Source organism: Dreissena polymorpha, chromosome 3 (genome assembly GCF_020536995.1).
Source record: "Dreissena polymorpha isolate Duluth1 chromosome 3, UMN_Dpol_1.0, whole genome shotgun sequence".
NCBI lineage: Eukaryota > Metazoa > Mollusca > Bivalvia > Myida > Dreissenidae > Dreissena > Dreissena polymorpha.
The window spans coordinates 148,060,541-148,075,207 of record NC_068357.1 but is presented as its reverse complement, the minus strand read 5'-3'; the positions used below and the strand labels follow the sequence as shown (position 1 = coordinate 148,075,207).

The window sequence follows — 14,667 nt, the reverse complement described above, 5'->3', positions numbered from 1 at the left end:
TCAATTTTGTGACCCCCGGGGCAGGGTCAAATTTGACCCAGGGGCATAATTTGAACAAATTTGGCCAGTGGAGCTAAAAACTGATTCTTTGTTTAGCGTGCAAAGGGTATGGAGGAACATTTGTTGGTGCCTTTTAAAAAAGTTGTTTCATTGTGTGGAAAATTGAGTTAAAAAATGTACACAATGCCTTATATGTGGCAAATTCCAACAATGTCTGTGGTTTTTCATGTAAAAACAAGAGATGTGTTTGTCAGAAACATAATGCCCCCTATTGCACCGCTTTGAAGCCCTATATTTCACCTTTAAGGATGACCTTGACCTTTCAGTACTCAAAATGTGCAACTCCATGAGATACACATGTATGCCAAATATCAAGTTGCTATCTTCAATATTGCAAAGGTTATAGGAAATGTTTAAGCTTTCGGACAGACAGTTAGCACATATAAGTTGGTTTTACAAATTCACTGAGTGTAAACATTGGGCACTTATATAGCTCAAAGTGACTGGGAAACAAATTCTTGTGTTCTGATTTACACTTGCAAAATTCAAAGTAAAGAATGGTAATTGTTCTCTTATTGCCAACAACTGCATAAATCTTAACATTGTAAATTGGTTGTTTTGTCTTTATTACTACTTTTGTACATTCTTTTGTATTGCCCTCTTTATATTAACTTTCAACATGTATATTATATCCAGTAATTGTAGATATCAGATGTTTTGTGATGTAAATGTGTAGGGTTCTTGTTACTTTTCACACCCATTTCCATTTCATAATGCCTTAACACTGATATAGGATATTAGTGATTTTTGATTATTGTATTTATGTAAACTTATTCTTTATGCTGATGAAAGTGTCATCCTTTATTTTCACAAAGATCCTAGTATCATCAGTAGTGTTTTTGTAAAGAACTTGAAAATTGTATTAAATGGTTAGTGGATAACAAACTGCCTTGGAAAAACTGGATGTTTAGTGTTTGGTTCCAAAAGGAAATTATCTAAACTTCATTATTTTAATGTAAAATGCAATGATCACACTATTGTTTCTCAATCATCTGTTGAAAACCTTGGTTCAATATTCGAAGCTGATCTTTCTGCTACATCTATTGTTAATAATATTATTAAAAAGGTGAACTGAAGAATAAGATTCTTCAGGGGCGTAGCTAGCATTTTTTTTGAGGCCTGAATATGTTATATATATATATAACCGGAATATATATTACTGTTGTTCAAATAAGTCATCAATAAAGTATTTGTACGTACATTTAAATGTGATGACAAGATAGTAGTAAACATTGTGTAACTAATGCTCTTTATTAAAGAGTCTTTAATAATATATGCTAATTACTATTTGATCTCAAGACTATAGTCTCAAGTTTAAATTAACGATATTTTTATGCGTATTAATGCCACCATTTTTGTACATTTTCCACCCATCTATAGGGCCCCATTGGAAATAAGTTGCAAACCTTTCATGGGACATCCTGTGGTATATATATTATGTCTTGATTTCAACATCTTGTAACTACTTGTTATTTCAGATTTCTTCCAAATACACTGACCATTTACTTGTAACTGAATGTAAATGATTAACTTTGACTGTGATATTCAAAATGTGATATATCAATGCATTGTGATCCAAAACCTGTGATAATTGTTTTCCAATTGCTAAATGTTCTAAATTGACTGTATTGTATGATCTGTACTTGTATGACATATATATACATATGCATGAATAAATCAATATTTAGAAAAGTGTGACTGACACTGTTTCCAGACATATTACAGTTAAATTACTTCATGTCAGTAATGGCAGTCAGGGATGGAAAATATCTTTTTACAATTGTTGCCTGCACTGTCGACCATATTTAGTGCTTTTGTTTCTCATCTAAAGAGTAAAGACCCAAAACCATGGGCATGCCTGTGATATGTATCTTAAAGTTTCTTAAAAGATAAATAATATAAATTTTAACAACACCACTGCTCAGTTTTAACATTTCCAGTACAGTATGTCTTTTTTTGAGAGGCCATTCTGAATTGAGTTCATTTCCAAGGGCAAAGTATAATGCCTTAATATATTAATATTACCAAACTGAACATTGTTACACTGTCCCTAATTTTAATGGCACTTGATTGTTTAAGGCTTTGAAAAGATAGTTGCCTGGTCGGGATAACAACATCTGGATAAATGCCTAGGATAAAATATAAACAATATCTGCCAGAAGTACTGTATGGTTGCCATCATCAAATGTACAGAAAGAATCGTTTTTGAAATTCAATCAAGCCCCACTCATTCCATTCCATGAAACCTTTCAGGTGTCTCAATACTGATAATAGCCCCACTGAGGGCCTTATGGCTATGGTCCATATACAGTTTGTGACTGCCTGGCTGGTCACTATAATGCCATTGGGACCAACGTGGAGTTTACTATTTCTTATATTACACGGAAGAGTTTTCTCTGTACCATTGTACAGTGTTGTACGATTGTTTATGGTATAGAACATAAACATATTGATTAAATCTCAAAGATTGTTGCCGGCAGCCGAACATCAGCAATTTTGCAATGAATATAATTTAAGAAATACTGATTCTTTTAAGTTTGAATAATGTTGTTGTTTTCACTTCAATAAACAACTAATTGGCTTTCTTAACATTTTATTAAAATTTGAAAATTTTGCATGCAATAATATCTAATTTTAAACATTAACATTAATGAATATTCTATTATATTACTCCTTAAAGATATTGGTCCTTATATATCTGTATTACCGGTTGATTTAGTGCAAATTTATTGGTGTGTAACCCGAACTATATTTTCGGTGTAATATCTTCCGCCTAGAGGCGTTAGACATATCCTTCCACCAAATACACCCGAGAGACGATCGCCGATATGGCGGAATTGTCCGAGGTGTCCCGATTGCCCCCCAAATATCAATTGACGTAAAGCAAAAGAATGTTGAAAATGTATGTCGCAAAATATGAAATATATATATACCGAAGCTATTTGTTGTTGTGTTTATAGTTATGTAATTTTAGTAGTTTTCTTTTTGACTGAAAACACCAACAATGTTATTTGTAACTGAATAGTAATGAAAAAGATAAATGCATTTGAAAGCCGATGTTTGGAATCCCAACTTACCCACATTGTATCACATCTATGTATAGAATGGACTTACCCAGGTTGTTACACAAATAAGTTTGGAAATTCAAGCGCAGAATGCCTAGTTAGTTCGGGCGGGTTATGGAGGTTTCGGTAAATGACAAGTTCGGTAAATTGATTTATATAGTAAATGCCGTGGGGGTTTCGGTAAATTGGTATAAATAGGGATTATCGCACCTTTTGTCGATAAGCGTGTACATTAATTGAGTTGTTTGACACTAATCAAATTAAATCAATTTAATCAAACTCTGAATGATACTAATGTGTCGTATTAATATTGTACTCTGTCATAAATGTATCTTATTAATATGTGACTACGCCCTCATTTTTTTTAAATGACATGAAATATTCAAATATGTCCTATATATATATATATATATATATATATATATATATATATATATATATATATATATATATATATATATATATTGTATCCATGTTTTACTTGTTGCTTTTTTACAATATATGGTAAATAAAACGGATTACAAAGTCAATCAGTTATTATTTTTTTATTCAACGGATTTGTTCAGGCAAAAAAATGATATCAGTTATTTTGGCCGTAAAACCCATTACACAGTGTATTCATTCTGCTGGCGTTGTGTTAGATGTCATTTTTATCAGTTTTCAATTATGTGTATCTCTTCGCTTAACTCGACGTTCAATGGCACGCGCACTTAACAAAATTATAATACTGTTTATTAATTACGTACACGTATTAGATTTTATATATTGTTTTTTTCTTGTGTTTTTCTCAACCAGAAAGAAATAATAAAACATGTAATATAAAATTCAACATTTGGCTCTTACAAGAGGTGGCCTCCACGTGGCAATAGCTGGGCAACATATTCATTATGTTGGCAAACTACCTCATGTTTATATATTGAGAAATTGAGTGTTTATCGGAGGTCTAAAATACTATTGCGCTTTATATTTAAACTGAAATTATTTTTATTAAATCATGTCTACAATATTTTACAAGAAACTTTTTTAAATAGCATTAAACTTAATTGAAGATCTTACATTGATTCCGCCACAAATCATTATTTATTATTACTATTATGTTATTTAAATAAAAGCACCAATTATTAAAAAAAAACTTCCGAAAACAATAAACGCCGAGGTAAATTGATGCATTATGCAAATCGTTCGTGATTATTTGTACTATTTAACCACTGAAACACACGTTTTTCTTTGTTCTTTTTTGCACTTGTCCGATCGGACAACTGGATTATAATCTCACTTGCCCGGACCCAACTTTTACTTGCCAGGGGCAATCGGACAACCGTTAATGTTGAGCCCTGGTGGGGTGTGGTAATTTATTAGATGTTTAAAAAAAAAATACTTTTTTTTGGGGGGGGGGGGGGTGGGGGGGGGTAGGGGGTGTGAGAGGGGGCAATAATGTAGGGTGGGGTAATTTATTAGATATTTAAAAAAAATGGGAGGGGGTGGGGGTAGGGGGGTATAATGTGGGGTGTGGTAATTTATTAGATGTTTAAAAAAAACTGGGGGGGGGGGGTGGGTGGGGGGTAGGGGGGAGTGAGAGGAGGGTATAATGTGGGGTGGGTTTATTTATTAGATGTTTAAAAAAATGGGGGGGGTGGGGGGGGGGGGTAGGGGGGGGTGGGGGGGGGGTGAGAGGGGGCTTTAATGTGGGGTGTGGTAATTTATTAGATGATGTTTAAAAAAAATGGGGGGGGGGGGGGTTAATATACAAAAAAAATCATATTCTGATAATATTTTTACTGATCCACTTTATTTTACTCAAAGGATGATGTTTCATTGGACTGATAATTATAGATTTAGGATTACAGACCAGTTGCTTCAGTTATATTGTTCAGAGTTCGCCCTGTTGGCCGCGTATGCATTCTTGAGTTTTCATCCAAAAAACATTTTACTTTTTCGGGTCACCGTGACCTTGACCTAGTGACCTCAAAATCAATAGGGGTCATCTGCAAGTCATGATCAATGTACCTATGAAGTTTCATGATCCTAGGCCCAAGCGTTCTTGAGTTATCATCTGACAACCACCTGGTGGACGGACCGACAGACCGACATGAGCAAAGCAATATACCCCCTCTTCTTCGAAGGGGGGCATAAAAAGTTGTACCTGTCCAATGATTTATAAGCCTTCAAAGATTCTGCCGTGTAAAGCTCAGGAGTGTTTATCAAATAATTGTAAATGTCACCGTACTGCACAGCAGGCCACATTCCAATGTTATTCTTCCTCAGTTTTTGATCAATTTCAAACGGATCATTCAGTTTCTCACTGTAAACAGTTAGCTTAAGGTCATATCTTTTCTTATCCTCTGAACAAAGATGATCTAGATGTTTTTTTGTTTTTTTTTTCTTTTTTTATCGAGTGCGTTTTTTTTTTTTTTTCTTTTTTTATCGAGTGCACCGGGATTGTCTCCCATATGGCCATCACCCCCAGAAAGACGTGTTAGTTGGTTACGGGGGATAGTGCAAGATACAGGAGACACCCCGTTCCAGAGGTGACTCTGGGTCTTTTAGTGCCCGGTGTATAGCACCTAGTACACTGCACCTCGGTTTAATGTCTCATGCGAAAGACGAGTTAGTAGGTTAGGTGCAGCGGGAGATCGAACCAGCGATCTCTGGATTGTGAAGCCAGTGTGTTACCACTAGACCACGGATCCCAACAGATGATCTAGATGCAAAATTGACAGCTTTTTATCCGATTTAATCTTATCTGATTCCATTGTTGTGTTGACAAATTACAAGCGGCAACGCGATTTTTGCCCTCCAGTCAATGCGCATGTGTGGAAATACCGAAATGTAAACAATAACAATCAATGTTCGTATAATAAAATGATGTTCACAAAAGCACTCACTATTGCCAATAAAGGATCACTGTTTACAGCATTATCTACCCTGTCATATCAACAGTTGGAGCATCTTTTCACAAATTTGTAACATTGTACATTTATCCAAGGGACACAGTTTGCAACAATTATTTTTTATTTGATAATAATTTTTCATGAAATACACAATAGTGACACCGTATCAGGGGCGTTCCTAGACATACTGCAGTACGCCCGTGCGTATAATTCAGTTTCAAACTTAAAAAAAGAAAACTCTTAAAATTCGAAAAATGCAATACAAAGTGAGGGCTAAGGGGGGTTAGGGGTATAATTATGTAAACAAGCAAACAAGACGTCCACTTTTATAAAATAACAGTGGGCACAAAACAAGACTCAGCGAGCATACTGTTGTTTCATTCAAAGAGGTTTTCTTATACAGTTTAATTAAACACAAATTTAATATTCTGTTTACCAAATACCCTAATTAAAATCAGTTTCAGCAGAAAATAATGACGGGCTTAGATTTTGGCGCCACGTCACACCAGATTTTACGACTTGTCAAAACAAATACACACGTCGTGGACATGGCACTACATTTTTACAAATAAGAGTCCCAACAAATACACGGACATGGTAAAGGTTTCCATGGAAAACATGCTAAATCCTTCACTTTTTTTTTAGAGGAAGAAATTGAGGAATAACATTGCCAAATGTTGCTGAAAGATAACAACAAAACGCTCCTTATGCAATGAAATCCAAAATTTTCTGGAGGAGGAAGCAAGAGTCAAACATTACATTAAATTTACATACCCATTCCCTCGCAGTCATAGGCTTCTTGATTTAAAGCCTTGACACTCAAACTTAATAGGTTATGGTCAAAAGTATATTTGCAGTTGGCAATGTTTATTGAATATATATATGTTTTTCTTATTTTTTTAAAGCTAAAATTTCAGGATAAACATTGCCAAAATGTGCCTGAAATGTACACCAAATAGCACCTTATCAAAAAAAAATCAACATTTTCTAGGGGAGGACCCCATACTTCCGCCAGCAATAGTGTTGAACACCCTCGCACACCTATGCAACTACGGATCCATTCTTCTTGTCTTTTTAAGCATCGACACTTAAACTTATCAAATAAATTATGGTCAAAAATATATTTGCTGTTGACAATGTTTAATGAAATATTTCCTTTTATCGGTCTTTTTCAAGCAAGAAATTGATGAATAAAATTGCCAAAACGTTGCTGAAAGATAACACCAAAACGAACCAGCTGCAATGAATTTTCCACCCCCCCCAGCACTCCCGCACCTACCCCCCACTCGCAGCTTAGCTGCTCGATCGTGCGTATAGCAGAAATAGCCTCAGGAACGCCCCTGCGTATTGGTGTGACCCCCTATTGGCGAGTTGACTGTACGTCCGAAAAGAGTTATGTCCGAACAGTGTTTTTTTCACCTATAGGGGAATGGTGGTGGGGCCCGTCCAAAGGGGAAAAACGCGTCGTTTTTTAGGAAATGGGGAAAATTAAAAAATTCACTCTTTTATACGTTATGATATTTATTATATGAATACACATGTATGTATGAATGTAATATTCACAGCTGAATGTCTCTGTCCTTTTTCTTAAATATATTTTAATGATTTTTTCAGCATTACTTTCAGACAGTTTAGCCATCATGCACAGTCTCAATTTTCCTTGCCATTTTAAGTCTAATTGGGATTTTTTAAATCGATAAAATGGCAAATTTGAGCATTTTTTATCAATAAAATGGACCAAATTGGAATGTTTTTAGCAACAAATATTGACACAATATAGATACATCAGGCCTTTCCCTGGGCATTTTTGGAAAAACATGCAATTCATGTGAAAAGTCCACTAATTTGGGAAAAACTAATTTAATATAACTCTTTATAATATTTCAAAATCATATTAATTATAGTTAAAAACTTTGTTAGTTGTTTATGAAATAAATTTGAGATATATTTATCATTAGACAGTTCTTTCTAAAAAAAAAAATTTTTTTTTTTTTAACCTCCTAGTGGGAATTTTTTCTACAAAATAGGGAAAAATATATACTCTTTTTTGAGGGGAATGGGGCTGAATATCGGCACCAAAATTGCCATAAAAAAACACTGCCGAAAATTAGTCGCCGCGAATTTCCACGAGTTTTTCCCCAATCTTGTAGACACGAATATCGGCCCCATTTACAATTATCATTGATTTTTGTATTTTCCTCCAATTAATGACCAAAATCATTGTCAAATATAGTTAGACTTGCACTTTTTACAGCTTGCATTTTGTTGACGGAACCGGAAGTTTGTGATACCTTCGGGTAAGGTTATTCGTACCATAGCTATTTCGTACCGACAATTTTCGTGTAATTTCAACACCGTACACGATTCGTATTTCTTTTACTATAAATTAAAAGTAGGGATGGCATCGAATACCAATATCGGTATTTGAATGTTCGCAAATACATTCAATCGAATATTCGAATATTCGCATAAAACAGCTGGATTGATTTTACCTTGTTATGTGTTAATTTCCATTGGTTTGTAAGTTATATCTGTTTGCTAAGTACGAGGCTGTTTATTAACGTTGCTATCGAAAAATTGTATCGCTGTCGACTAATACTATGACCGATACCGTGATCGGGCACAAATAGAATGAAAAACATCGTGTCATAGAATTTTATTTTTTATGATTCCACAGATTTGTAGCAGACCGCGCATATGTAAAACTAAGTTTACACACATTAAACGTTTCGGTCTTCTTATCAACAGACCGTATAAAGTATTCCATACTGCAGAAGGGGCTGGTGGCATTTCCAGATTTGAATTATGATTCCTTGATGATTGTTTAGTTTATATCATCTGTTACTTTTGAGTAATTCACATATTTAAATGTCTGTCCAAACTGTGATCACAAAAAATTAATTATTATTCGCAAGTAAATTGAAGCCCTTAATTGGTACCTAATTGACAAACAACAGTTCGGGCCCTTTCTTATAGTAAGTATATTGCATTGCGCGATTTGAGTAATTCACACATTTTAATGGCTGTACATACTGTGATCACAAAACTTAATTATTATTCGCCAGTCAATTGAAACCGTTAATTGGCACCCCATTGGCAAACAACAGTCGGGGCCTTTCTTAGAGCGTGTATATTGCATTGCGCAATCAACACTGATACGGGCCGCGTTATCAGTTTGACACGAAGAACGTCACGTCAAACATGTTACTCCCAGGTGATTTCGGTTGCTTTTTAGTAAGCGGTTTGCAGGTCATTAAATATTGGTGAAATTACGTTTGGATAAAAATGCGAATATGCGAATATCATTTTTATTATTCGAATGCTGACCATTCAATCGAATATTCGAATAATTTTGCCATCCCTAATTAAAAGTAAACACTGTGTATTATACTTGCGCCTCACTGATTATTAAGAAATAAGTTTCATTTCAAATACATAGCAATATATGTGACAATGAGATTACATTTAAAACAGGTTATTTTGGGAGCAAGACAGTTCATCCCCAAGAGCACTTCACCCCTGCTCCCTGGACAATTCACCCCCAGATATTTTTTTAATTATGTATACATGTAGATTACTATTATTCCATAACATGTTTGTTATTATCATTCTTGATTTTTAGTTGTCTTTCACTTGGAATTAATACAAAATAGAGAGTTCATTGTTTGAAGCTTTATATTCTCAAAAGACAGGCTTTTTCCGCTCCATTTTGGGAAAACGCCACACTGGAATTTTGCGTTGTGAAAACCCCCATTTTGGGAAAAAATTATTCGCAAAATTGGCTCAATTGGGAAAAATTATCGCATGTAAATAGTGTTTCTTATATTATATAGAAGCCGTTAACAGGTAAATAACGACTATTTTGATAACTTATTATTAAAATTTTACAAAGTATTATGAACATGTGAGATAAGTGCAGGTTTTTTAATCAGAATTTGGGGAAAAGGCCTGGCCTTTTTTTAGGTGAAAAAAATCGTGCGAAGCGCCGGATTTTGAGGAAAATAAGGAAAGTCTTAAATAATCATTAACATATTTTACAGTTTTTAAAACAAATTCAAGGCAACAGATAATTTAATTATGCAAAACTTTCTATTTTCTACACGGGATCAGGTTAACTTACATATTTTAAGGTAAAAAAAAAAAAATATATTTTTTTTTTTTTTTTTTGGAATTGGGAATTTTTTTTTCAATTGGGAAAAAAAACAACCCGATTTGCATTAGGAATGGGGCCGAATTTTGGACCCGTGGCATAGGGCGGATAAAGACTGAAAGATGTCTTTGAAGTCATTTAATTCATATAATTATAATTGACCATAATGAGGTTCATTAATTGTGATTTTGAAATTTATAATTGATGATGGTTAGGTTTTGAAGTTCTTTTCAATTGATTTGATTGATGCTTGTGTGTTTTTGAAGTCTATAATCACTTCAGGTAAGTTGTGATTATCTTAATATAATTAAATTTGGTTAAAAGAGCAAGTTTATCCTTCATCTTTGTAGAAGTGTTAATTAGTTTTCGCATATTTTATTGAGTAATACTGTGGAAAATGTATATATACACAAAAAAATTTCTAAAAATTTACATACTACATTTTATTATTTTCACGTCAAAATTGTGCTGCAAAGTCAAATTTAATATAACCCCAAAACATCTGCTCACAACTTATTTTCAAATATGACAAAAGCAAATGACTATAAAATCTCATATAAAAATATGGGGATGAATTGTCTTGGGGGTGAATTGTCTTTGGGGGTGAATTGTACAAGGAACTCAAATTCTGGGGGTGAATTGTCCAGGAGGTGAATTGTCATGGGGGTGAATACAGGGTTAAAAGTTGGCAAAAATGAAAAACCTGAAAATTGTAGCTGGGAGCCTGGGGGCCGCCAGGAACCCCGGTGGGTCCAGGGCAAAGCCCTGGTAGGGTGGGCAGGAAGCTCCTGAGACTTAGCAAAATTACAAATAAAAAATAGCTAAGAAATTAACACAAATCTTTAAAATCACACCTGTTTTGCAAGTTCATTTTATAAAGGAGAGTTAATATATTATTTTTATAGTAAGAATCCAAAAATTTCAATAAACAATGAACATATACAGTTTGTCAATTAGTTCTGGATAATCAGCAGTTCCGATTAATTTGTTTTTAATTTTCCATAATGCCACAATAAAAACAAAATTATAAGTGTCTATGGTATACATTAGGTAAAGGAGTATATTAAGAAAGATTTTGTATTACGATGCTGTCCGGTAATCTTGCGCATTTAAGGGTCAATTGGTTTAGAAACATGTTCTTTTATAAATTGACAACAAAATATCTAAATGTATTATGAAAATAAGAAGTTCATGTGCTTATTAACACAAAAATATCTCGTTAATTCAGTGAAGAACTGTCTTATTTGATTTCAAAACAAACATGACTCACCTCATTTTCAAACTATCACAGTGTCCGGTAATGTTGCGCACATGATGTAATGACCTCATTTAGGCAATATTGTAGACATATCAGTGCTCCAGCTAGGATTTAAAAAGGGCAGGGGGGGCTTTTTTGTCAAAAGGGCACTTTCGACCCGCAGTATTTTGTCAAAAGGGCACTTTCGAGCGCGCGGGCTTTTCCGGAATGCTTCCTGTTGCATGTTAATTTATATTTTATAAATAATTGCTAGAATATATTATTCCCATTATTATTAAACCATTTAAAATATAATGTCTACAATGAGAAGTAAATTAATTACTTGTAATGTAATAAGAGATTTATTTATTATATGTAAAAAAAAAAAATGTTTTTTTTTAAGGGCAGGGGGGGGGCCCTAGGAAGGGCAGGGCGGAGGTTTGGGAGGGCAGGGCGGAGGTTCGGGAGGGCAGGGCTCCCTCAAAGTTAGGCCTAGCTGGAGCACTGCATATGGTGTCCATTAAGGGACACAAAAACATTCCAGAAAATTATTAAAAAAGCAGTTTGTAAAACCATTCTAATTTAATGTGGATATTTCGGTTTATTTGAAGATGATGGTGGCACTCTGTTGACTGTAGCCAAAAAAAAACAATACAAATATAAAATGATTGATTTCTAGCATGAAAAATGTTTATGCATAACAGGTTTAATTTTAACCTGATCATGTTTCCATAGTTTACAGAAAATATAATAACTAGGCCATTGCGCAAGCGGAGACCATACCAAATTTGGATTGACAGAATGGCGGGAAATAATGACAACGTCGTCTGATGTATTTTCAATGGCCAAAAAATACCATAACTGATCGGATATTGCGCAATGGAATGCTAAATTACACGTTGGATTTATTAATTATTATTATAAAGTATGAAACCGCTAAAGACTGCAGGGAATGTGTGATTCATGTCGAATTAATCGTAAGTATGTCAGTGTTTACGATACATGTATGATGTATAAAGATGACGCAACCGGTGTTAAAATGTAATAATCAAATTTTTATTTTGCATGGAATACGTACATTTGAAATCCGTTAATTCTTAAAAATGTGAAATTTCATCTTTCATCACTTAAAAAAACATCCTTCGTCGCAACTGCGGAGTGCGCAAGATTACCGGACGCGCAAGATTACCGGACTTAACTGTATGTAGCAGGAGGCAATGATTTTTTTAAAATGGGAATATTTGAATGATATTTGGCATTGATGTTATACTACTTAAAACAAGCATAATGATGTCTTTCTTTTTTTATTTGGATGAAAAATAGATTTTTTATGATTTTTTAAACACGTAAAAAAATAGGTGAATTTTTCTGCTGTTTTTTCTGCCAAAAATCTGGTTTATTGCCAGCAAAACACTGACATATGCATTTAACCAGCTATTTTGGCCATTTATAAGTTATTTTTATCTATGTGAATGCCTTTTTAGACATAAAACACATTAAAACATATTAATAACAAATATTTTTTATTGGTTTTGCACTTTTTACTGCACAGTTTATGGTAAAATAAAAGGGGGCATACAAATATATATTTATGTGCGTGAATAGCCTTTGTTTTTACTGCTATCAACAACAATTCTGCAGCTTTTTTAAGGTTTTATTTTCAATGATAACTAATGTGGAACTAACACATAATTTGTTGACACAATTTATATTTGTTGTGCATACACAATATATAAATACTTGTGAAATGTCCAATTACCCGACATTACATAATGATGAATTAAAATGACACATGCCTCCCAATCACGATGACCAGTTGTTCAAATAAAAAAACAAGAGTTCCGCGGTCGGAGATGACCGCATTGAAGCCGGATTTTTGATTTAAATGACAGGAAAGTACCTTTCGTGTTTTTGTCAATGCAATACTTAAATTACTGAAATATTGTTCAAAGGTCAAAATGAAATGTAAGTACTTTTCAAGGCATGAGCAAACCTTGTGTTATGTTTTGAATGCATGCATATACATGAACAACAATAACATTTAAGGTCACAAATATGAACTTGACAAATGAATGACATTGAAATGAGCAGTGGTGATCTTCTAGTACTGGCCAACCTTTATGTCAAGTTTGAAGACTCTAGGTACAAGCATACCAAAGTTATAACATGGAATAAGAACTTTAACATTTTTACCTACCAAAGTTATAAGAACTTTAACATTTTTACATTCAAGGTCACAGTGACCTTGACCTTAGAATGAATGACCTTGAAATGACCAGTGGTCATCTAAGTGTGCTTGCAAACCTTCATGTCAAGTTTGAAGACTCTATGTCCAAGCATACCAAAGTTATAACAATTTTAACATTTTAACATTTAAGGTCACAGTGACCTTGACCTTCAAATGAATGACATTGAAATGACCAGTGGTCATCTTCTAGTACTGGCCAATCTTTATTTCAAGTTTGAAGACTCTAGGTACAAGCATACCAAAGTTATAACATGAAATAAGAACTTTAACATTTTTACATTCAAGGTCACAGTGACCTTGACCTTCAAATGAATGACCTTGAAATGTCCAGTGGTTACTTACTAGTTCTGGCCAACCTTCATGTCAAGTTTCAAGACTCTAGGTCCAAGCATACCAAAGTTATAACAACTTTAACATTTTTACATTCAAGGTCACAGTGACCTTGACCTTCAAATGAATGACCTTGAAATGTCCAGTGGTTACTTACTAGTTCTGGCCAACCTTCATGTCAAGTTTCAAGACTCTAGGTCCAAGCATACCAAAGTTATAACAACTTTAACATTTTTATATTGAAGGTCACAGTGACCTTCACCTTCAAATGAATGACCTTGAAATGACCAGTGGTCATCTGTTAATCCTGGCCAACCTTCATGTCAAGTTTGAAGACTCTAGGTCCAAGCATACCAAAGTTATACCATGAAATAAGAACTTTAACATTTTTACATTCAAGGTCACAGTGACCTTGACCTTCAAATGAATGACCTTGAAATGACCAGTGGTTACTAACTAGTTATGGCCAACCTTCATGTCAAGTTTCAAGACTCTAGGTCCAAGCATACCAAAGTTATAACAACTTTAACATTTTTTATATTGAAGGTCACAGTGACCTTGACCTTCAAATGAATGACCTTGAAATGACCAGTGGTCATCTGTTAATCCTGGCCAACCTTCATGTCAAGTTTGAAGACTCTAGGTCCAAGCATACCAAAGTTATACCATGAAATAAGAACTTTAAC

General features: G+C 34.1%; 1 protein-coding gene across 2 annotated transcripts in view; it reads left to right on the top strand.

The window, feature by feature from the left end:
• LOC127871909 (uncharacterized) overlaps positions 1 to 14,667 on the top strand; it is a 303,905-nt gene that overhangs the window by 134,797 nt on the left and 154,441 nt on the right. The window lies entirely within an intron of this gene.